This window comes from Lepidochelys olivacea (genome assembly GCF_965140295.1).
Source record: "Lepidochelys olivacea isolate rLepOli2 genome assembly, chromosome: 8".
Classification (NCBI taxonomy): domain Eukaryota; kingdom Metazoa; phylum Chordata; order Testudines; family Cheloniidae; genus Lepidochelys; species Lepidochelys olivacea.
In genome coordinates, this window is record NC_140418.1 from 65,239,983 (window position 1) to 65,264,249 (window position 24,267).

General features: G+C 40.3%; 1 long non-coding RNA gene across 4 annotated transcripts in view; it reads right to left on the reverse strand.

Moving 5' to 3' along the window:
• The window catches only part of LOC311524639, an 85,058-nt gene that overhangs the window by 43,616 nt on the left and 17,175 nt on the right, over positions 1-24,267 (reverse strand). The window lies entirely within an intron of this gene.

Sequence of the window (24,267 nt, forward strand, 5' to 3'; positions counted from 1 at the left end):
TCTCAATGCCTGAAGACAGACTTGGAAGTTTAGCCTGGAATCTTCAAAAAGAGCCTAAGGGAGTTAGATGCCTGACTCCTATTGAAATTCTGTGAGAGTTGGATGCCTCGCTCTTAGTGCTGGGATTTCTAAAGGAGCTTCACTTTTGGCATGCAGGTTTGAAAATTTTGCCAGAATGGCATACCTCTAGAACAGATCCCAATAACAAGCACTTGAGTTTCTCTGTCAAAAATCCACTTTATTAAACTGTTGGGTTTCTTAAATTATTTCTCTTAAATGGGACGGTCTCACATTGAACTGTTATGGTAAAACAAAATTTCAATATTTATTTTGTGATGGACTGTGTTGTTTTATAAAGAGTTGTCAGTCAGAGAAATACTACAATAGCATAAACTTCACAGGTTATTAAAGTCTGTGGAGTTAATTCTCATACTGGTTCTATGGGAGACTTTTTGGTAGAGATTTTCAAAGCCATCTAGGGGATTTAGACATGCATCTTATGTTAAAATTAATGGAAGAAGATGTTTAAGTCCTCCAGATGGCTTTGAAAATTCTTGCCTGCCTTTCTTATTACTATAACAAAAACCAGGAAATTAAATCACCCTAAACCCAGTGTTGAAGTAACATTAACAACTAAATGTTCAGTGCAATGCACAGTGATTTAATCATGCAATCCCCATTTATGTTAATAAATTTTATCCCAAGGGTCTGACAAATTTACAATTGTCTATAAGCAAGTCACTTCAGAGTAGAGGTTGAATATCTCTGCTTTGCTCACCCTGTAGCAGCTATTGCCAGGACTTGTGATTGTTGCAACAGATTCAGACACATTAGGAGGAATTAAAGACAAGAAGATGAGACTTAATTCTCAATTGTTGTTGCATTTATAGATAGAAATAATCTTAAGGAGCTGATGTGAGAAGTAGCCTTTTTTCTATAAAATATTTGAACATAAATACATTGTGTTGTCTGAATGGGAGAAGAGACCAGCGTATGCCTGTTTAAAGGGAAGTATTTGTCAATCTGTTTAATGTGTAATGTTTGTCATCTACTTCCTTGAGCTAACTATCCTCTCAAACCTTTTTCTTGTGTATTGTTTATCGGAGAGGTGAGCTTACTAATTGTAATAGATAAAACATAACTCTACCTCTCCTGCTTACAAATCTTGTCTTGTTTCTTATTTCGTGCTCCACTCCCTGTCCCTTTCACCCAGTCAACAATGCCAGCGTCCATGCCCTGTTTATCTGCTTTCTTCCATGCTACCTGCCCCCTGCTCTTGCGATAGCTTCCAGAGCTGGTCCACAAAGCAACTGCCACTTCTGATGGCCCACTACTTTTGCACTGGGATGGGAAACTAGCCAAGTTAATCACCTTTATTTTATCTTTTGAATGTGAATTAAGCATGTGTCACTTCCTGGTTCGAAGGGATTGAACATTAAAAGAGGAGGGGATGTAGGGATACTGGAATGAGTTTGGGGACTGCTGTGGGAGAAGTCCAAAGTGTTCTGTGGTGGAGGGAAGACAGAGGAGGGTAAATTGTGTATTGTACTGTGATAGTGCCTAGGCACTGTGCTAGGTGCTATACAAACAGAACAAAAACACGCTCCTTGCCCCAAGAGTTTATGATCTAAGTCAAAAATGAGATATCCGGATACAGCCAGACGAGGGCAAAGGAAAACAAATGATAGCCAGTGGTTTCAGCACACTAGCTCCCTAACTGTTAATTTGTTAACACCACAGCAACAGAAAGTTTCAAAGAGGGAATTGAAAGAGGATAATGAAAGGGCTTTGTGGATGTTTACATGCACTCTTACCATGGGTGCAGGGCAGCATAGGAGAAAGCACGAAGGTGCTTGTTTGAAAATGTAAGAAGTGGACAGTAAAGGCTGCCATCACTGGCTGAGCAGATGTTGGTGCCAACCTCTTGATAGTCTAGGAGAGAAAAGTAGCCAGGGGATCGGAAGGGAAAAGCAGCAGCTTGTATTTGATGTGATGTACAGGGAACTGGTGGAGGTGGCACGGTTGAAGTAATGAGCTAGAACAGGGATGGGCAAACTACGGCCCGGGGGCCGCATCTGGCCCTCAAGCTACTACCGGAGAGTGGGGTCCGAGGCAGCCGGGGCCAGTGGGAGCTGCAGGGGTGGTGCTTGTGGATGGGGCAACGCCCAGAGCTGCCTGGTCGCACCTCTGTGTAGGAGCTGGGAGGGGGGGGGGACATGCTGGTGCTTTCAGGAGCTGCTTGAGGTAAGTGCCGCCCAGAGCCTGCACCCCAACCACCTGCCCCAGCCCTGATCCCCATCCCGCTCTCTGAACCCCTCAGTCCCAGCCTGGAGCACCCTCCTGCACCCCAGAGCCTGCACCCCCAGCTGGAGCCCGCACCCCAACCCCTTCCCCAGCCTGGAGCCCCTTCCCACACCTGAACTCCTCATTTCAGGCCCCATCCTAAGAGCCCACACCCCCAGCTTGAGCCCTCACCCCCTCCCACACCCCAACGCCCAATTTTGTGAGCATTCATGGTCCGCCATACAATATCCATACCCAGATGTGGTCCTCGGGCCAAAAAGTTTGCCCACCACTGAGCTGTGGCATTTTGAATGGCTATGCATGGAGCAAGACTGCATTGGGCAAGGCTGGTGGAAAGGATGTGGCAATAATTAAGATGGAGGGCTTGGGTGATATCTGTAGCTGTGTGGGGAGACAGAAAAGGCTATCTTAAAGATGTGATGCAGAACACATTTAGGGTTTCTCTACGCAGAGACTTGCAGAATGTCCACACTGCACAATAAGCTGAGGCTCTGGCTCAGGTTGAAGCCCAACCCCTACCCTTCTGTCCACACATGGATCAGCAAAAACTCAGGACCTGGGTTCTAGAACCCTGCTTGGGGTGTGGGTCAGAACCAGAGTCCCACTATGACTCAGGCCCAAGCCCTGTCATCTTGCAGTGATGGACACAGGTCAAGCCACAGAGTTGTCATAAGGTGTGAGTAGTGCAGTATGGAGGTGTTAGCAAGGTTGTGAGACCCAGGCCCAACAATTACTAATTGGTGTTACAATGCACTGTGGACACTCAAGTGTGGGCTTGGAAACACCAAGTCCACAAGCCCAGGTCCCGCAAACCCAGATTTACAATAGAGTGTAGCCCTACCCATCACACACAGTGAGGCAGGATGTAAATCTACCCACACTAGCCTGCTGTCAACTAAGTCATCATGTTGATCCTGCTGCCATGCACTAAAAATTTTGCAGTCAAAAAACTAGTACATTCACACCTCAGCTTGCTGCACACTAAGTCTCCATGTGGACAAGCCCTGAGACACTGCTTGGATGAAAGGCGCTCTAAGGAGAGGTGCAAGTTGAAGAGGACACCCAGGTTAAGGATCTAAGTGACTGGGGGCTGGGGAGTGTCTATAGTGATTGGGATGTTAGTGGAAGGACTTGGGGAGGAAACTTTTTAGTTTTATAGCTTTTTAAAAAACAAATTAATAAATCTGTAGCTAATCCACCATGTGCTTATCCTCACTACTCACTTTGCTTCCATATTGCAACCCTCTTCCCTATCTTTAACCTTTCTTTGATTCTTATGGGGTGGGGCCTATGCCTGCCTGTGTTTGACAAGCATTCAGTATCTCTCAGCACCATTTTCTATTGTTCGCTTATTGTTCTTAAGTAACTTTCTCAAACTTAGTGTAACACAAATGATGTTTGCTCAGTGTTTTATTGTTGGCTATTGTTGGTTAACCTCATTGTAGCCCTATGTTTCTAAAATTTACCCTGCTACAGAAATATATAGAAAAGGCAAATGGTGAAGACTCGAGTACAACATGGTCTACACCGAGCAATAAGGGGACTTTCCTTACCCCCCAGCATGGCCTGCCTAGCCCCTGGATCTGGGTATGCTGGAGACTGACACTATTGCACACTTGTATGCACAGGGAAAGGGTAGAGAATGAGTGGAAAGTTGATTTTGGCCTTCACAATGTGCTGGTCCTCACGGCAGAGTCCCCCTGGGCATATCTTAATGGCTTGTGGTGCAAGCCATGGAGAAGAAGGGAAGGGATTGCTTGAAAGGCAAACAGTTCCCTTCTTGTGCTGCCCCTGGGGTGCCACAGCTATGTGCCATGCCTCATGCAGGGCTTGTGGCAATCATGATCTAGCCTGAAGTGTGAAACCTGCCCTACATTGACTCCTTTGGTATGTGTGTAGGGGGTGGGGGGAAGGAAGGAGAGGGTTGAATTTTTATTTAAAATATTATAAAAATTAAAATATCCCCAGTGCTATTTCTTAGTCTGTTACCTCAACAGGTATAGTTAATTACATTTTTAACCTGTTAATCATATAGTATTTCGTAAGTCCTAATGTTTCTGCTGAAAGTCTGCTGGTTTACTGGACTGTGGAGGGTATATCGAATAGCAGCAGACCTGTAGGCATCCTGTGTAAAAGAAAAAAAGGGGGCTATTATAAGTAGATGCTTAGCAAGAGTGCTGCATTCTGATGAACAGTAATCAGAGCTGAAAGCATTTGGAAAAACCATACTAATGAACAAGCCCTTGCATACATCCTCACTTCCCCCAACAAAGATCTCCAAAATTGTCAGCCCGAGGGGAGCTTATAGACTTCCTTTAATCATAGCTACTTTTGCTATTAAGTGATAAAGGAGTGGGATCAGAGCTATCCAAATATTTTTTTAAAAATCACTTAACTTAGTGTATTTTAGTGTAAATATTCTTCTTACATTTAAATCAGAAATTTGAACACTCAAATCTTCCCCTTTCCCAGTTGCACAGCCTCACCCCAATTTCCTGATGAACAGACTCTTTTCAAAGAGAAATCGTGCTCTTCCCCTCCCTTCCACCTCACTACTTTGCATCCAACTCTCTGCTGATTTGCACAGCTCCAAGGCAGACCAGATCCAGCTCATTGATGAATGCCACCACAGATCCTAATAAGGCAAAATGAACTTACCATGCAAAGCCTGCAAGATTGCAGAGGCTTGGGTGTCAGGGTTTTAAAATCTCTCTGCAGTTCTAGTAATGAGACATGCTGGAGCGTGGGGGAGTCTTTTAATAGTATCAAACCTTCCTGAGGGTTTTTAATACCTCACCAAACATTTGAGAAAGATAGTTTTTTAAATTTGCTTTGTTTTAATTGCATATGTACTATAGCAAAGATTATTCTTAGTAAGCAGTGTAGGATCAAGTTGGATTTTATTGAACCCCAGGCTTTCTATTATTGAAACAAATTCTTTAGACTATCACACCATTTTGCAGTCTGAAAAGATTATTGGGTTAAACAACATTTGTTGGGCTTGCTGTATAATCAAGTATAATTTCAGTCATCCTTGGAATATTCATTCTTATTTTTGCTTCTGAAAATGCAAGCATGTGTCAGTGTTCTATTATTCTCATTGGTGTTCTACACATGAAATCTATTTTCACTGAGAAAATGGAATCTTTGTGTCTTTGTCTCCTCACTAGCTTTCAGGCATGTTTTGGCAGGAGCTTTGACTGTCTGAGGCACTTGGGGAGGGGCCTTAGTCATTTGTCAGCTTTTCTTGCATCTATAATTTCTGTCCACTCAGCACTATTGGAGGGGCTTAGAAAAGGGGGGAGAAAGTCAAACTCTTAAAATAACTGCCAGACGGTAACAGTTTAGGGGAAGGGGAGAGAGAACCCACAAATGTGTAAATGCTTTTTTGTGAGCTGTAGGTTGAGACTCTGCAAAATCTATCTTTCCCCCAGATCTTGATGTATAAACTTTTGTTGTGTTACAGGCTTGTTTTTCCAGTAGGTTAATACTAGCTCTTACAACACTGGTGAGAATTGTTCCATTAGTGTAGTGCTGGTATTCTATGGCCCCCATTTCCTCTCAGCAAACATAGCCTGATTTAAATATTTTTTTAAAGTCTATGGCAATTTTTCTCCTAACTAGTCCTCCCCAATACATCTGCTTTTAGCTCCTTGCATGATATTAGCATGTGTGATGTAACGAAACAGAAATTAGGCTAGCTTTTTTGTATGAGAGATCCCTTCCTATTAAGAGAGCATTTTTCCTTTTCAGCATTTTATGGAATATTTAATGTTGATCTTTCTCTCTCGCTTTCAGTAGGCTATTGAAGCTCAGAGCTCATACTGTGAGCTGTTAATTAATCAGTGTGACAGATGAAGAAAGTCTCCAACTATGAAAGAAAATGTTACTTCAGTGCCGAATAATAAGGGTAGGAGCTGCAGTGATTTAAGGGGTTTTTTGTGTGTGAGAGTGAGATAAGCAGTCTTAAGCTGTGTGAGGTAACAATGTTTTTTTGGGTTTTTTTTTTTTTTGCAGTCTCTGGCTCTGCACAAACATTAAAGGACTCATCTATAGTTTGCCTTGAAAAGTCTAGACAGGAGTTAAAAGAGCCCTCTCTTATAGTTTGCAGGGATCCTGTTTCCCATAATTAATAACAGGAAGCAAGTAAACAAGGTTTTACTGACAAATGAAACTGCGACAGTAACATGTACCCAAAATGTTAGATTCTAGCTGAGAAATGTAGCTTAGGTCTGTTGGCATTAGTGTACAGGAAAAGATTACTGTGCAGCACATTTAAGCCTTGTTCAAGTCTAATGCAGTTATGTGATAGAAAACTGAAGTCTGAAAGAAAAGATAAGGTATTTTAATTATGGAGAGTGATTCCTGACCTTAGTTTACTTTTATTTGTTTGTAGTCCAAGCACACTTCTCTTTTTTGTCATTATTTGAAACATTTTGAATTCAAACAGAGATTTTCATGTTTATTTAAAAGTTACCAGAAGGCATTTTAGACATTTCCTGGAACAAACACTGTGTGTGTGTGTGTGTGTGTGTACAACAACAAAACCCCTACCTTTCCTCTAGCTTTTCCTCAAGTTCTCTTTTGTTTATCTTCCTAAATGTATGTGTGTGTCTGTGTGTAGTTGTTTTTGCTAATTACATTTTATATTTTTGAGCAGCGGCTTTCATGTCAAAGGTAACTTTTCAGAATATGGTAGAAATCCAACCAGCCACGTTTTCTGTATATTTCTAGAGACCTAAACAACAAAATGGTCTACATTCTGATCTCATTTATGCTGATCTAAAATCAGAACAACTCCACTTATTCCATTTCGGGTTGCCAAGCCTCCAGGATTGGCCTGGAGTCTCCAGGAATTAAAAATTGTCATGTGATGAAATCTCCAGGAATACATCCAACCAAAATTGGCAAACCTAATTTCATTACACTATTAAGGTCTATGGAGTAACTCCAGATCTGAACTGGTAAGATTGAGATTTGAATGAACATGGCTCAGGAATTTCTCCTCCCTGTTCTGGGTTTTGCTTGCTGGGGGCTAGCAGCAAATGAATACGTTAACTACACAATGAGAAGCAATGGAGGGTGTAGGTACAGTTCACTCAGTATTTATGCTAGGAGTTCAGGGCCAAGCTCTCTGAATTATGGCTCAGTCTATCATGTCTCCTATACTATACAATTGTATAATATGTACTATGTGTTATCTTAGCACTGACCTTGAAAACAGAAGAGAGCAGTGATGTGGTGTCACTGATTCTTAGGTACGCTAGGCTATAAATTCCTTTGTTTTTATAGTGTTAGCTATTTAACTTAGTTAACTATTAGAATTGTATATTTTTTGTTCAGAAAATACTAAGGCAGAGAGACAAAAATAAGCCTGCTTGTAGAACTATTATGTTTTTGCCCATTTTTGTACCTTTTAGAAGATTAACAGCCATTGCTGTACAGGAGTATGGAGATGAATACTAAACAGCCTCTCCATAAGGCATTTTGGAAGGAATTCAGTTGATTCAAAGAAAGCATCCTAATAATGTATCCCCTTTTTTTAAACTGACCGAATACTTTCATCCTTAACTAAAACAAATATTTACTTTGTGTGTGTCTTCCACGCCCCTCCCCCCTTTACAATCAGGTTTATATTGTTTACATTGTTGCTATTATTACCTAGCCATATCAGGGAACAGGGTGGAAATAGTCCATTATTAATGACCAAGGACTAAATTCAACAAGGTACTTGAACACGTGGATAACTTTATGCATGTGAATAGTCCCATTAAGCTCAAATACTGAAGTATTTAGAAAGCAATCCAAGCTCCAGTTCACTAAATGCAAGTTTGAATTTTTCCAATTAAGAGGTAGATTCTGCGAACTTCACTCATGTTCATTAATAATCTACTCTGCAAGTAGTCGTGCTGGTTTCAAGTGGGGCTACTTGTAGAGAAAGGTACTATTTAATGCAAATGTGGGATTCTTAGTACAGATAAATATCTACTGTCATTAGAATGAATATTGCAATAGAAAATGGAAGCCATGTAGAAAATGGTTAAATGGAAAAAGTAAATACAGTAAATGGTCTTCTCCCTGCCTATTTATAAATTCAGTTGCCACCTTGTCACCCCCATTAGATATTTAAGTAATCACTTTTCACATAACTCCAGGCACACTATTTTATTGTTGTGGCACGGCTATGTTGTGGCACTATTTTTGCTATGGCATTGCATCAGAATTATTTGTTTCCTAGAAATCGTAGTAATTGGCTATCCTTGAAAACAATTCTGGATGAAGTGCACCATGAAAGAGTTACATTTTTCTTTCTCCCTTCAGGTAACTGACTATAGTAGTTAATCCTTCACTGAATATAATGGCACAAATTCAGTTTCTTTAATCAGAGATCTCCGATAATGAGACTTTTACATACTGAATATAATTTGTCTAGGGTTTGCAAGTTCTCAGACCACAGGGAAAACAACTCACTCAAGCTGTTTATTCAAAGGCTTGTATTTTGTTTGTTGTTTGTTAAATTTGTTTGTTGTTTATGGAATCAGCAGGCAACATCACATTGAGCTTAAGCTTTATGTTTGCTATTCAGTCTGTAGCACCTGTGTGTTTCACAGAGCTCGCATGATGTTTTTAAAATGTTTTGATTTGCCACCCCCTCCCCCAGCACTATCCTGAAATGCAGGCATTGCAGTCCAATTTCAAAATGTCAATGGTGCCATAAGCTAAGTCAGGTGTAAATTGATGTGGCATATGTGCCAAAGGGAGGATGTAGCAAGAATAGCAAATAATGAGGGTGTAAAATAAAGAATATTCCTGATTAATCATATATGTAAAAGATTCACTACCCGGATGCTAAAAAGACAGCTGTGCCAACTTCTGCTACTGACATGCTAATATCTTGACTCTGCAACCACAAGGATTCCAAAGTTGAAGTGAAGCTCCATTGGTATCTAGGACATGCCATGAGTTTTAAAAAATGATGTTTGGAAGCGACAGTACAATCCTCTACTGTAATTTTCTCTGCCAAAAAATATGAAGGCAGCTCATTTTAGGGTCTGATTAAAAGCTTACTGGGATAAATAAGACTCCTATGACTTCCATGGCCTTTGATCAAACCCTTAACTCACCCTTTCAGATTACTCTTTAGGATTTTTTATTAGTTTGTGTACATTTTTTTCAGGGGATAACACAACTCATGAAGTTCCTAGCAGGACACATTTACTACTTCACCATTTCTGAACATTATTCTCTAGAGTATAATTTACCCACAAGCAGAAAGATGTTTTATTTTTAATAATTCAGTGATATGCTGTTTTGCTATAAAAAGGGACCAAGTACTGTAAAGGGGAAGTAAAAGTGCATCCAGCTTCAAAATATGAATTCCCAAGTTTCTAATCACATTACAATGATTTTTATTCAGGTATTTATGTTCAGGGTCCATTTTTATAGACACTTATGTTAGGGAAGGGGTTTTTCCATATCCAACATCCCTGTAACATCTCTAACAGGAGTTGTACAATATTGTGTACTTTCTGTTAATCATGCTTAACTTAATCCTGGCATACCACTGAGCAACTGTGTTCCTGCCCATCTTCCTCTTAAACAAAATTGTGCTTATACAGAAGACAAATACCACCACCACTTGCCATGGACATAGTAGAAAGGAAACACATTGATTTAATGGTGAAATTGTCTACAGCTTTATCAACATGTAACTATCTGCAAATGTCTAATGTTGGGTAGTCCTTGCAAGAAGAAGGCAGGGCCCTGTTCCCCCTTCTCCATAATCATAAGTGAGGAACCCAAACCAGCGCGTCTGTGAGGCAGCAAGTCCAATTTTGCATGCCTTCCAATGCAAATGCCTGACTCCTTGAGAACTTTCATCCACCTGTGACTGTATGTGATGGTGTGTTTTTTGTTTTGTTTTTATTTTAATTCAATTCATGGAAGGCAGAGCCAGCCTTTGGGACCTGTGAAGACTGCAGTTTTGGGGAGCCTCAAAATGTCCATTCTAATTTCAATTTCTATTATTAGCCTGTTTCTACCCTTCTCCCTTGTGAAGATAGCCCTGAAAGTGTAAAATCACTGCTAGAGTTGAAAGCTTCACATTGTGTGAGTTTTTACTACCACTTGCAGGTTATCAGTGATTCTCCCCCACAGCTGAACACTGCTGGTCTTTGAGGCCCATGAAAATCCATTTCTCCACATCCCTTGATTATTTGGCAAGAGGGATCCCCAACCAAGGATGCTGTCCAGGATGCCACTACTCACTACTACTCATTTCCTGGCTACCACCTGGCTGCTCACAATTGATATGGCCCTTTGCTGAGTTACCAGTATAGCTCAAGGGGAAGGAACAGTTCATCAGCATGAAATAAAATAGGACTGGGAGTAAAAAAACTTCTGCTTTCAATCCCTGATGTTACCTGGTGAGTCCCTTTAGCCTGCATCAAGTCACTTGGGTCAAAATTTTGAATCCTACGAGTCTGTTAGGCACCAAAGGCCATATGTAGGCACCCAGAGTAAATATGGAACATCAGTAGAACCCAGGGGGTGCTTGGCGCCTCTGAAAATCAGGCCATTAATTTAGGTGCCTAAATATGGAATTAAGTGCCTAATTTTAGACACTGCCAAAATTTCCATTCTTCAACTTTTAGGCTTCTTATCTGGAAAATGACAGGTGGAGGATGCTTACCTACCATACAAATGTTGTGACAAGTGGTTAGCTTTTGTAAAGTGCCAGATACTACAGAGTTGGGCTCCTTGGGGGGGGGGGAAGGTAGATGGGTAGAACTATGCACAAGTCTCAGTACAAGCAGCTGGGCACCACTTGTGAAGTAGAGAAGGCTGTTGGCTGCCCAGAATCTGTTTGCACCCATTCATTGTATATAGGGAGTGAGAGAACTTGTGGAGGAGGAGTGGCAGGGGGAACCTCATAAAACTGTCCCACTGAACTTTGTCCATTGGCTGAAGCCAGTAATAGTGGTGGGCTGTTCATAAGGAACAGAGGAAAATGAACATTGGTTTTTCAGGTCCATCCCAAATTCCAGTGCTGGAAAGAATAAATACCCCTGTAATATGTGGAAATTCAGGTAGGAAAAAAAAACTTTGTAAAGGATGAGGGAAAAGAGGCTGTACCCCTGCTTGTGTGTTCCCTGATGGCCAGCACAGAGACAAACCAGCCTATGGGGAGGATGGAATCAACATGATGGTTGCCACTTGAGGGGGAAAGAAGAAATGAGGTGCTGCAAGGTTGTGATATCCTAGCCACAGGCCCTGTCCCTTCTGGCCAGTGGGGAAGTAAGAAAATAGCTTCTCCTTTTATTCTTCCTACTGCTGCCCCCGGTAAATCAAGATGAACTAACATACCAAATTTAAACATGCATGTGTAGCCTGAATTCTCCGCAATCCCTCCTCCCTCAAATGTCGTAATTTCTCTCTTCGCTAACTAGAAAAGCAGCCAGTAGAGGGGAATAGCTACAAAAGAAAATCTTGTCTAGAAAAAAGTGTGACAATTCCAGGCATTGGACCCTGGCCAAAAATATTTTCCTTAAAGAACTAGAAAACATCCCCCTTGTATTATTCATTGGTGGGTTTTTTTTCCTTTCAGAAACTGCTTTATTTCTCATGGGCAGTGTCTCAGTGATGTTTCAACAATTGTTGTTGTTCGTAAGTATTTGGCTTTTGTTGTAAAGCTTCTGGGTGGACAGAACAAAATTCAAGGTGACCCCTTTGTTCCTATGTTGCTGTTTCTCTGAATAGACATTCTCCACTCACACGAGCAGTATGTTTTGCCCTCTTCCTCTCCCACCGCCTTTTTGCTGATCTCAGTCCTTCAGTAGCTTTCATGCTTTAAGGGAAGCATAGTCGTTTATTCACATGGGAAGGGAGCTTTGTTAAATAAGAGAACCACAGACTTTGCTCGTTTTTTCTTTTGGCAAGCTCCTTTTGGCACAGTACTTTCTCCTGAGTAAAGTCAATATAGTAACTGGACTGATGCAGCCAAACTTGTTGCATGAGTTCATAAATCTTACCATTCAGTGAGAAACTATTTTTGTAAATCAGATTTTTCAGAGGTCAAATTCCATTTTCTTTTGTGTGTGTGAATGTAATTTGTCACTTTTTCCAAGCAGTGTAGCATATAATGTCCTCATTTTTATAATTAACACAGATTATATCCATTGTAAGGTGTATTCCACTGAAAAATGTTGTTCTAATTAGAGACTACGATTCATCAGGAAATCAAGTGGATCTGATTGGCTTCTGCTGAGGTACAGCTGAGTGACTATGACGTTGCAATCACACTAACATGACATGCACCTAACTCTCTCAACAGTGGCTGAAATAATTTTAAATGCCTCTTGCCCATCTTGTTTCACTTCAGAACATAAATCCATTCTACACCTGGAATAAGGTAGTATTTTCCAAGAAAATACTACAGGGCATGCATTGTTGGTCTACATTCACCCTTCCTTAGTTGAAAGCAGTTGGCCTTTGGCCTTGTGCCTCACAAGACACCCAAGCCAATTGTGGTACAACAATGAACACCCTGTCAAGTCTTATTACCACAGTAGATGTTACAATCCACTATACTAACATGTTTGTTCATTAAAATGGATTGTTAAAGCCTCTTACATTTTATTATTTAAAGAGTCTGAAACAATGATTCTTAGATTTAAAAAAAGCAAGATTTTATTATATTCTTTCAATATAAAGTGTTCATTTAATTCTGAAATTGGGACCTTTAAGCTTATTTGTGAGCATCTACATGAGCAATGCCTGGGAATCAAAATTACACCCTTAAACTGAAACCTACTCCATATTTCTGTTTATTGTTTAAAATTGATTGAATCTAAGAATTTTTTTAAAATGTCGAATGTATCTTTTTAGTGATGGCTTCTCAAGACTATTATATTATCTTCTGCCATGAAACCGCATAGAGATCCTCTGCCATTTTTTTAAAAAAATCCTTGCCTACCATCCCCTCACACTACAAAAAAAGAAAAAAATCAAATGCACTTTTCACTCTTGATACACTTTAATTTGTCTTCTCTGAGTTTGGATGAACTTTTTGCATACTTCTGAGTTCAGTTGTGAAGTGTTTTTTAGCTTTTAATTAATTTCCCTTCTAGGTCTCATGCACTAGCATAATGCTGCCAAGTTTGGTTTACAATAAATGAAGGGGAATAGAATTTAAAAATGACACCCCTATTTCTACTAGAATTTAAAAAAATCGTGGAAACATTGCTATTGCTCGAATTTTGTAAGAGTTTGGGGTCTTTGTTTTGTTTTTGTTTTACGATTAACTATATCGTGTGCCTAACAGTGTTCTTTTTAAAGATTTTTTCTGTTTTTAAAAAATCTGACATCTTAGTTTTAAAGTCAATGGCATCTTTAACATCAAGTATCAAATGCCTATGGAAGTGAACTGGTACATAATTCAAAATATATTTTTAATTCCCAAAAAGTTTCCTTTCAGAGCAGCCATTATAACCTTCTATGACAAGGGACTGGGTGAAGCGCAGAAGGTCCACAGAATTTTCTTGTTTATCAGAATCTTTTCTCTCTACCTCTGATCCAGCATAAACAGATGCATCTTCCCTGACACCACCCTTTCCTTTCCTTAACCCTCAATTTCTTATCCATGACCCCTAACAGGTCTTCTTTTTATGAGAGATTTAAAAACTGGTAATGTCTAGAACAGCTCTCTGGAAATCTTGTGTACTCCAGGATTTTCCCATGCGAGAAGTATCCCAGAATGTATTGGATCCACTCAAATGCACTAGAAGTCACATGATTCTGAAGATAACAGCTAGTCCAGACATTGCCATACTGTACTTGCTGATGTCCTGAGATAGTTTTCAGCAAGGATAGCATCCACTCCCTATGATGCTATGATTGGGACCGAGAAGAGATAAGTATTGGGAGTACTTAGCAAAATGTTTAGGCTTTAGTTCAGCCCACAAACTAGGCTCATTTTTTAGCAGGCTTTTATCTCCTCTGAAATGGCTTACCTGTCTCTAATTAAAACGCTATCAGTTCTTTAAATGTAAGGGAATCTTCTGGCGGCAACAGAACTGTTATAAACATAGCAATGTAAAAATCAGTGCATATTGCCCGGTAAAAACCATTGCATAGCTCTTTCACCATGGAATTCCAATTCTACTTGCAAAAATGTAATAATTAGACTATGTAAAACATATTTACACTATCTGTGCTTAATTGATGGGGCAGGTACTTCTGTTACAATTAACTAATGCACGTAAAGTGCCTTCATGTTTTGCTCTGCTTTATTAGCTCATTTCACTAGATCTTTTTACAACTTGAAAATGGTCATAAAATTTAAGCACACTTGTCCAGAATACCAACTAAAAGCATTTGTGTTACTGAATTGTGTAATCAAATACTGTCCTTCACAGGATGCCTTGTGACACAGCAATCCCACACAAGGCTTTCATTCCAGTGAAACACAGGAGTCATTAATTATGTGTCTATTGTTAATTTATGTTAAAAGCCACTCCAAGATACTTTGGGCAGATTGGCTACAACAGTAAAATTACATCATGGGAGACTGAATTGTTACTATAAGACACAGGTGTCTGTGTTATGCTGGAATAAAGTGACATGACCCTGGGTGTTGTGAATGCCCATGACCCTTAAATGTCTGATTTCTGGTCAGTATGAAAGTTTTCATACTAAGACCAAACACTATGTACTGGACACTATTTTTCAACTGGAAAACCATAATAGAGCTTATGAATTGAAATGGGAATTTACTGTGAAACCTCCTTACATTTTCAATGAGAAGCAATACTTGATCCTTGAGGTGCAATGCATGATTTTGCTGCAACCTATGTGACATGTCACATTACTAACAAGTTCACTAGCAAGGCGAAAGGATGAAATGCCACTTTCTGTTAAATTAAAAGTAGTGCCCATTCTTTCACTTCTGAAAGCTCCTATCACTTCATATAGCTGCTTTCTCACATGAAAAATGGCAGCAGTCCTGTGCAAAAGTGGTGTGTGTATTACAGGAGAGCAGTTTATGGAGAGCTATGTGGCACAAGATGCCAAGTCCTTCATAACCTGAGGTGAGGATCAGGACAGTTGTGCTATGATTTATAAAACCCATACTACTTTGTTACAATCTGCTTATATTCTTGACTAGAGAGGAAAAGGAAAAAAATAAATCTAAAGTTGGAGTTTTATTTGCACAGACTTGATAAAGAGTATACTGTTTTTGTAAGTGATGAACCTATGCAATCAATACAATTGATATCAATATTATTTAATTTTGCTTGGTTATTTGTTTTTTTAGGATCTGAGGTTTGTATGCTTTTAATTGTCTGTTATAAAGTAGCCTCTCCTGTTTTTGAATTGTTTAGTACGTTGTAGCTAATACATGGGTAGGATTATGGAGTGTGTGTGTGTGTGATTTTATTTATTTAATTTATTTATTTATAATACACACACACACACACACACTGACTAGAAAATGCCATTTCACAGCAACTTTTGGGGTTTTGAAATCTGTGTTTTATTCTGTACTGGAACAGAACCAAAAACTTTCCAATTTTTTGTGAAAAAAAATTGAGGTGTCAATGTCCTTTTTCAGGTCAAAAACCTGAGCTCTTTAGTTCAGGATGAGTGTCTGTAGTGCAGTGCTTAGGGCATTGCTTTGCCTGATTTCAACCTTTCAGTTTTGACAAAATAAAATTGCATCTAATGTTCAGACCGGCTATACCTAATATAATTTAAACATCTTAATAAAAAGTTAGTTTTATGTTGGAACTGTGTACTAGTTGGGGATAAAAGGATCAGCCTTATAACTAGAAGAATGAACAAAGATGATTTGCTGTGTGGGGGTGTGTTGTATTTGAATGTTGTTTGGTTATAAGTGTAACATGTTATTGCTGTCACAGTCTGAACACACAAAATTATTTTCAGGGTTTTAGGAGCCAGTGGGGGAGGGAACCAAACAAAGCAAGACTTATTTAAATAAAATAAAAAGTAATGAGAAATGGAACTCCTATCCCCCAAAAGACTTAGTTATAATAAAGATATATTGGATTCTGAGAGCTATGAATTTGTGGTTATGACTAATTTTTGAAATATTTGCACTATAGCCATACTGGACAAAACTCATATCTGCTTATTTTCCTTGCATTGCACCTCACTAGTTGGCAATTTGCCATTCCTATGTGGAAAATGAGATAGTATTAATTAGGGCAGGATTGAGAGATTTCAAATGTCTGAGGTGAACAAATGTTTTACTTGAATTGACAGGGAAGGAATTTTGGATAGATGGGGAAAAGAGATTTAATTCCTAATTTATCTGGAACATAATGCAATGGAAAGAACTTCTCCATGTATCTAGGACTTTGGAATAATAGGAGTACAGCTTCCTTCAAAATCCCAGAGTTCATATTACCAAAGACCTGGTGAAGTCTTTCACCTGTATTGGGTGAAACTTTTGGAGCTTTAGTTTAATTGTGGTTCTAGGTAGATATCCAACAAGGATAAGTGATGTATTAAATAAAACTACTTATTGTTTATCTTAATATTTAGTCTTTTGTTTCAAATCTGTATGAAAGAACAGCAGGTGTCCTGATGTGCAACATGACCTTTTCATGATATTCTGAATAAAGACTAAGGTCCTAATCCTGAAAAGACTTATGCACATGCTTAACTTCATACACTGTGAAGTTAAGCACGTGCATAAGTTTCTGCAGAATTTAGGCTTAAGCCTTCAGTGTTGCATAATGCATAGACACTGAAAACGGCAACCATACCCATTGATTCTGATATTTCTGATGCTTGACAAAAAGTTGACTCCATAGTCATCTTGGCCCAGGGTACTGAAAGGCTTTTTTGTAAATCCTAGTGGTATTTGTAAGCCCTAGGCCCCAATATGCTATTTGGTAGTAATTCATAGGCACATAAAAGGTATCAAGGCTGCCAAAAGTTGATCAAACACATAATTGATTTTCAAGCTGACGGAGTATATGAAAGAGGGTACTTTCATGTTAACAGGCACTTGTACACCTGGGATGTGCTTGGTCTAAAGATAGTTGGGGCTGCTAGTCTGTTCAAACAAACTCTCCTTTCCCCCTTCTTTTTTGATGTTTATAAGAATGCCAGGTGCACTCACTAAAACTATGGAAAAATAATAATTATAGGAGGGAACTGTGTGGTATTCCCACAATTTACAGTCCACACCCTCCAGTAAATGAGAGAATACTTGAGAGAACTATCATCTAATGCTACCCTCAGTGTCCTCTTGACAAGAAAGGAATAGAGATATTCTGCTCTCCTAAACAGAGGGATTGACAATCTATTTCAGTGATTAACTCATTGTGTCCTTGCTAGATTTTTAAGACCAACTTTTTGTTTAAAGCCTGACTATTCTAAGTGCTCTAACCTAATATAGCTATTTGGATTTCCTTGAAATTTGTTGTGCGTCCTTGGGGGGTAGTGTGGGAGGGAGAGCTTGTCAGGGTAGTGTCAGTAATCCAAATTTGGAGCCACTTTGCTAAGGGGTTCCTGAGATATAGAGCCCACATCCCCCCAAAAAAGTTTTTAAGTTAACTAGGCAGTCCTCTTGTACACAGAGGGATCAAACCAAGTCTCCGATTATGAGATCAGAGTCTCTAAAGTTCGAGGTTACCTTCACCCGCCATGTGATCTGGGATCAGGGGGTGGAGGCTGAAAGTAATGCAAATTTACACATTTGAAATCCAGAAAATAAATAATTAAGATAAACATCACCTTGGAGTGGGGTGGGGGCTGGCTGATGTGTCTGTCTCTGTGGGTTTAAGTTTGGGAAAGGGGCAAAGTGGATAGACCTGCAGCATGGCTGCTGAAGCAGGGTCAGGAGTCCCATCTGGGGGTGGGTGATGGGAGCAAGGGGCCCAGTTCAGTGTGAAGCCAAGGCTCCATAACCAGGGTAGTGTGCAGCCCTAGGGTAAACTGCTACCTGTGATGTGTACACATCATCATAGGACAGGAGATGGGAAGGGCCAACTTCTTACATGTTAATGGCTTCTGCAGTGCCAGCTAATGTCTTAGTGAGATGGGAAGGGGAGGAGGAGCTAGAAATATTGGTGTGTGGGGTGGTGGTGTAGGGAATGCTGGGACAGGGGTGGAGAAGAAGAGAGACCCACCACTATCCTCTCTCATGCTTAAAGCAACTGTGACCACCATGTACTATAACTGTCAAGGGTTTGGGACATAGGCCATATATGAGCTTTATCTCACTGGTTCTGTCAGCAATAAATTTGTTAGTCTCTAAGGTGCCACAAGTACTCCTTGTTTGTTTAATTTTTACACATAAAAAATTCAAAGCAAGACCATTATCTCCAGTCTACTGTAAGAAAATGTACAGGACTGGGGAGGAGCACTTAAGAATTACATAGCAACCATGTGGCCTAATGGAAAGACCACTGGTGTGTGACTGTTCTTAGGTGGGTAAACTTTAGCCAAGTCACTTCACCTCTCTGTTTCTGTGAAATGGGCATAACAATGTAAAGCTCTTTGATATCTAAGATGAGAAGCCCTTTTGACTATACCTATCCACAGTACCATATTGACTGCAAACCTAATTGAGAACTACAGGTGCCTAAATGACCAATGAGTCTCACCAACAAGTGTTTATCTGTGTTACAGAGATTAGGAAATTAAATGGCAAAGAACTGTTTGTTAATTCAGAGGTAAGGTTGCCTTGTGATAGCTGTCTCCCTTCCAGAATGCTGAATGCAGCAAAACTCAAACTGCTAAAAAACAAAATACAGAGTTAAGATAAATGCCCACTACAACCTTAATTCTGCCCTCTCTGAACAATGACCAGGCTTTTCATGTAATGGACATACACTACCTGCACTTGCCCAATGCTCAAACACTGAGCCTATTCCCCAAACAAAATACCACACTGGTAAAATTTAACCACCAATTCAAGCCCTCTTATAGCCCTGCTTCACACTTACACACGGGAGACCACCTAAACCTATACTTACCCCTACCCATCATTAATCCATAGACTGTTCTGACTCTTGCCAATATCCATGGCAAAAAGATTCCAGTGCCCCGAGACTGAGACAAAACATACACAATTCAGTATTGAAAGGATGCAGACTGGCACAATAAGGTTCGAGTGCACTTCTGTCCTTTGATCCTACATGTTGGGGGACTCAGACCCAGATCTCCTCCTATCATTCAGTACAGCTAATTAACAGAGTGCATGCAGATAATTCCTAATGGCTATTGGCACCCCCTGGGAGACGGGGGTGGGTACAGTTAAGGTTGTGTGGGTATTTACCTTAACCCTGTATTCTGGTTTTCAGAAGTTTGAGTTTTGCTCAACTCGTTGTTCTTGGAAGGGCATAGGTTATCAATGGCCAACCTTAACTCTGTATTAATAACATTTTTTGACTTTTAATATAGCTAGGAGCAGTGTGGTTCCTAATTGAAGTCAATGTCCTAAAGCAATTCTAGAGCCTATTAAAAACTCAACACAGTGTGTGTGTGTGTATAATATATATTTTTTGCTGCAGTTCAAAGAAAAAACATCTTATTTGCCCACATTGGAACTGGCTTTGGCCTATGTATTTCAAAACTTCAAACCAAAACTGAGACATATCTGATACACAGCAAAACCTTTTTGCATGAAATACTCCCCTCTGCCATTTACTGCAAACAGTAGGGAATTAACAGTCTGCTACCTGGAAGACCTCAATTTTTCAGGGCTTTGCATATGCTATACTGTAAGCAAGAGAATCTTCTTCACTTCCTACATGTGGACTCAGTCTGCCTCTTTGCCCCAGCTGCTCTAGCTATCTGTCTTTCTGGTTCCCTGAGAAGAGTTAGGCAAGGTGGAAGGTTCTTGGGAACTCCTGTGTCAATAGTAATGGACCAAAAAAGGTATTATAATGTGCCAACAGGTCATCTCTGTTGGTCTTTTTTGGCTTGTCCCAGATGAAGCAGTCAGTGCCCTGAAGCTCTGTCAGTTTCTCCAGAAACTCAGCAACTGAAGCTTCACAGCAGTTTGAAAGCAATTCAGCCCATGAGTAGCCAAGGATGGGGGGGGAATAGATCCTTCGCCTCAATAGGAGTGGCACATCTGCATTTTTTTTAAACTTTAGAAGTTGGTGGCCAATCCAGAACAAAGGTTTAATCACACCACTACTTCTGATGGGACTGAAGGAACACAAAATCTAGATTGTCACTGTGTATATGCCTTGAGTTGTAAAATCCAAAGCTAATTTTGAAGCCATATACGTATACATATAAAGCCATATACATATGAACATGGAAGTCCTCCAAAATAAATCAATTTTTAGAGACTGGCAGGCTACTCCTCTGAGGAGCTTCATGAGAAAGGTTATAGACCATTGATTTCAGGAGTGAAGCTATTAATCAATACAACAGCATTCTAAATCTATTATGAGTCACTCGCCCTAAGTGGACAAAGCTGTATCAGAACTGTTTGGCTCTGGAGACTTCCTGAATTGGATGGCTGATACAGTTGCCATAAACAATCAGTCTCTGTAACAGAGTTAATAGAAGTAGGACAGGACGAACTAGACAACTCATATGCATGCACAATCAGAGGTGTTAATGATCACATCATAGATATTAACTAATGTTCAGTGACAATCGTGCAATTATAACAGCATGAGCAAGCGAGCCAGGGCTATGTCCTCCGATCACCTGTTCCTCAGATGATGGGAGCCATGGAATGTATACTATAAACCTGATCTCACACAATAGATGCTGGCCTTTTTCTTCCACTACCTCCATGTATTAAGGGTCCCAAGTCCATGCCCAGGTCTCCCTTCTGTATTCCCATATGCACAGCTTGCTGTGGCATTGTTGAACCCTTTGCATACACTGTTAGCCATTGAAGACCACCTTCTGAGTGTCCTTTCATTACCATGCTCACAGTCCCCCAGATATATCTCAACCAGTTAATTGGGTAGCAGCCAGCCTCCGAAGCCGTGCATTGAGATAAGGGTGGTGAGCCAGGATGCACAAACAATTTCACAACCAGCATAGTCTCCTCTCCTACTACTCAAAACAATCACTGCCCACTTAAAATTCCCCCCTTGGCTAGGCCTACACCTATAATTCCCATTTCAACCTTTGTGGGTTGGACAAAAAAGTTGTTTCCCTTCTTGTGACCCACCTCTTTTTACCATATCAAATTAATCTGGTGATCTTTCATCCAATGGCCTGAGCAGTAACTAACCTCAAGCTCCTTGACACTGAGGAGAGGGTCAGCCAGAGTTTAGGAAAAGGCTAAATGTGTAATCTAATCTTCCTCCTCTCCCCTTAATCAGTCTCCACTGAGCTTCCTTTCTAACCTTTCCCCTTCACCACCTCAGTATCTCCAATTACTACTCCAGTGCCTTGCTCTGAGTAGAAAGCAGTCATTCATTCTTCCTGACCCAACTACTGCACCACAGTCCAGTTTTCTTGGATTTATTAATCAGAAATCACTCCTCACACTTTTTCCATATGAAAGGTAGGAGTTGAGCCAGGATTTCAATAATACATTCCTCCCTCATCCCCCTTAAGAATATTCTCTCTCCTTCCTCCTGCCAGTCCCTACAGTGTACACTTCCCCTGTCCCTTTATCACAAATGTTAAAATCTACTCAAACTTTCCTCAGTGATCAAATGAAGCGATCTAATGGAGCCAAACTATTCAAAGGACAGGTAGGGAAACTTTTTGTGACGGTCTCGCTATGACTGAAACTTCTGACAATCTCTGAATTACCTCCATCTAACCTCTTGAACAGGCAGATTTACTGCATCTTCTCTTGGAAGAAGATTCCTTTCAGAACATACATATTCAATGACTGACAGTCCTCACAATTCAACCCTGAGAGTTGCTCTACTAAAGTTTTGGGGGAGATTGCTGTTAAAAGCAGTGATATGGGATCCAGTGTCCTATCGCGATAGTGGAATTAAAAATGGTATTTTTGAACCAGGTCAGCCATTAATAGAAACTGAAATATTCCTTCCAATGGTAACAAATATGATCATTCAAAAGAAGAGAGTAAGACATGTTTTTTCCTTCAGTATCACGGAAGTAAGTTTGTACTGGTCTGGGCAAGACAGCATTTAGCAACAGTCAGTCTGTTTTAAAAAATGACTTTTTCAGTGCTGCTAAACTCTGTGAAATCAAGAGTGATCTGTAGATGGGACAGATACCCAACTTCGAGCTGCCTCCTGGAGACTTTAACATTTGGGATTTTAAACCATTTTGAGTTTACTTGGTGTTTTCCTTTCCAAATTGTCCAACTGTCTAGTTGGCAGCCGGTATCAAGTGGAGTGCCCCAAGGGTCGGTCCTGGGGCCGGTTTTGTTCAATATCTTCATAAATGATCTGGAGGATGGTGTGGATTGCACTCTCAGCAAATTTGCGGATGATACTAAACTGGGAGGAGTGGTAGATACGCTGGAGGGGAGGGATGGGATACAGAAGGACCTAGACAAATTGGAGGATTGGGCCAAAAGAAATCTGATGAGGTTCAATAAGGATAAGTGCAGGGTCCTGCACTTAGGATGGAAGAATCCAATGCACCGCTACAGACTAGGGACCAAATGGCTAGGCAGCAGTTCTGCGGAAAAGGACCTAGGGGTGACAGTGGACGAGAAGCTGGATATGAGTCAGCAGTGTGCCCTTGTTGCCAAGAAGGCCAATGGCATTTTGGGATGTATAAGTAGGGGCATAGTGAGCAGATCGAAGGATGTGATCGTTCCCCTCTATTCAACATTGGTGAGGCCTCATCTGGAGTACTGTGTCCAGTTTTGGGCCCCACACTACAAGAAGGATGTGGATAAATTGGAGAGAGTCCAGCGAAGGGCAACAAAAATGATTAGGGGTCTAGAACACATGACTTATGAGGAGAGGCTGAGGGAGCTGGGATTGTTTAGCCTGCAGAAGAGAAGAATGAGGGGGGATTTGATAGCTGCTTTCAACTACCTGAAAGGGGGTTCCAAAGAGGATGGCTCTAGACTGTTCTCAATGGTAGCAGATGACAGAACGAGGAGTAATGGTCTCAAGTTGCAGTGGGGGAGGTTTAGATTGGATATTAGGAAAAACTTTTTCACTAAGAGGGTGGTGAAACACTGGAATGCGTTACCTAGGGAGGTCGTAGAATCTCCTTCCTTAGAGGTTTTTAAGGTCAGGCTTGACAAAGCCCTGGCTGGGATGATTTAACTGGGAATTGGTCCTGCTTCGAGCAGGGGGTTGGACTAGATGACCTTCTGGGGTCCCTTCCAACCCTGATATTCTATGATTCTATGATTAATTCTCTTTTGGACTAATTCCTTCTCTTTTTGCTGCTTTACATTATCACCTTTTAAGAAACATGTTCCTTGATTCTTTTGATCTTGTTGCACATTTGGAGAACTGAGAGGATAGCATGGTAGCATTTGAATGAGAGATGCTTTGTGCTGGTCTTTCATTCAAAGTAAGTGAAAATCTAAGACTTGTATGATGTATAATAAGTTATGGAAGAGATTTTCATTATATGAAACATTTTTGACTTCTAACCAGAAGGGTGAATTCTGTAGTAACACCATCTTTTAAAGATCAAATGCACGAGATGTTCTGTGATACCAGATAGAATACAATATCCATTGTTCATACTTTTTGAATGACTAGAAGGAATGTTCAAATGTAAATTTCATTCAGTATTATCCAGATGTCTGTGTTGGAGAATGCGGGTAAGGAGAGTGTAAACGTCTTTCATTTTCTTTTTTTGGAAGAGATACTAAACATCTCAACAGGGCTTTGAATATTTAATTTGAGTAATTAATATGCTACACTAGTCATTCTGTGGTCACTTGTCTTCATTTTGGTTAGCCCGATATGATTTTAGCTCCTGGTTTCAATATGGACATAGATCATATCATGTAGTCCAAAACTGATATTCATTCATATCCACATTCCTCTGAGCTCA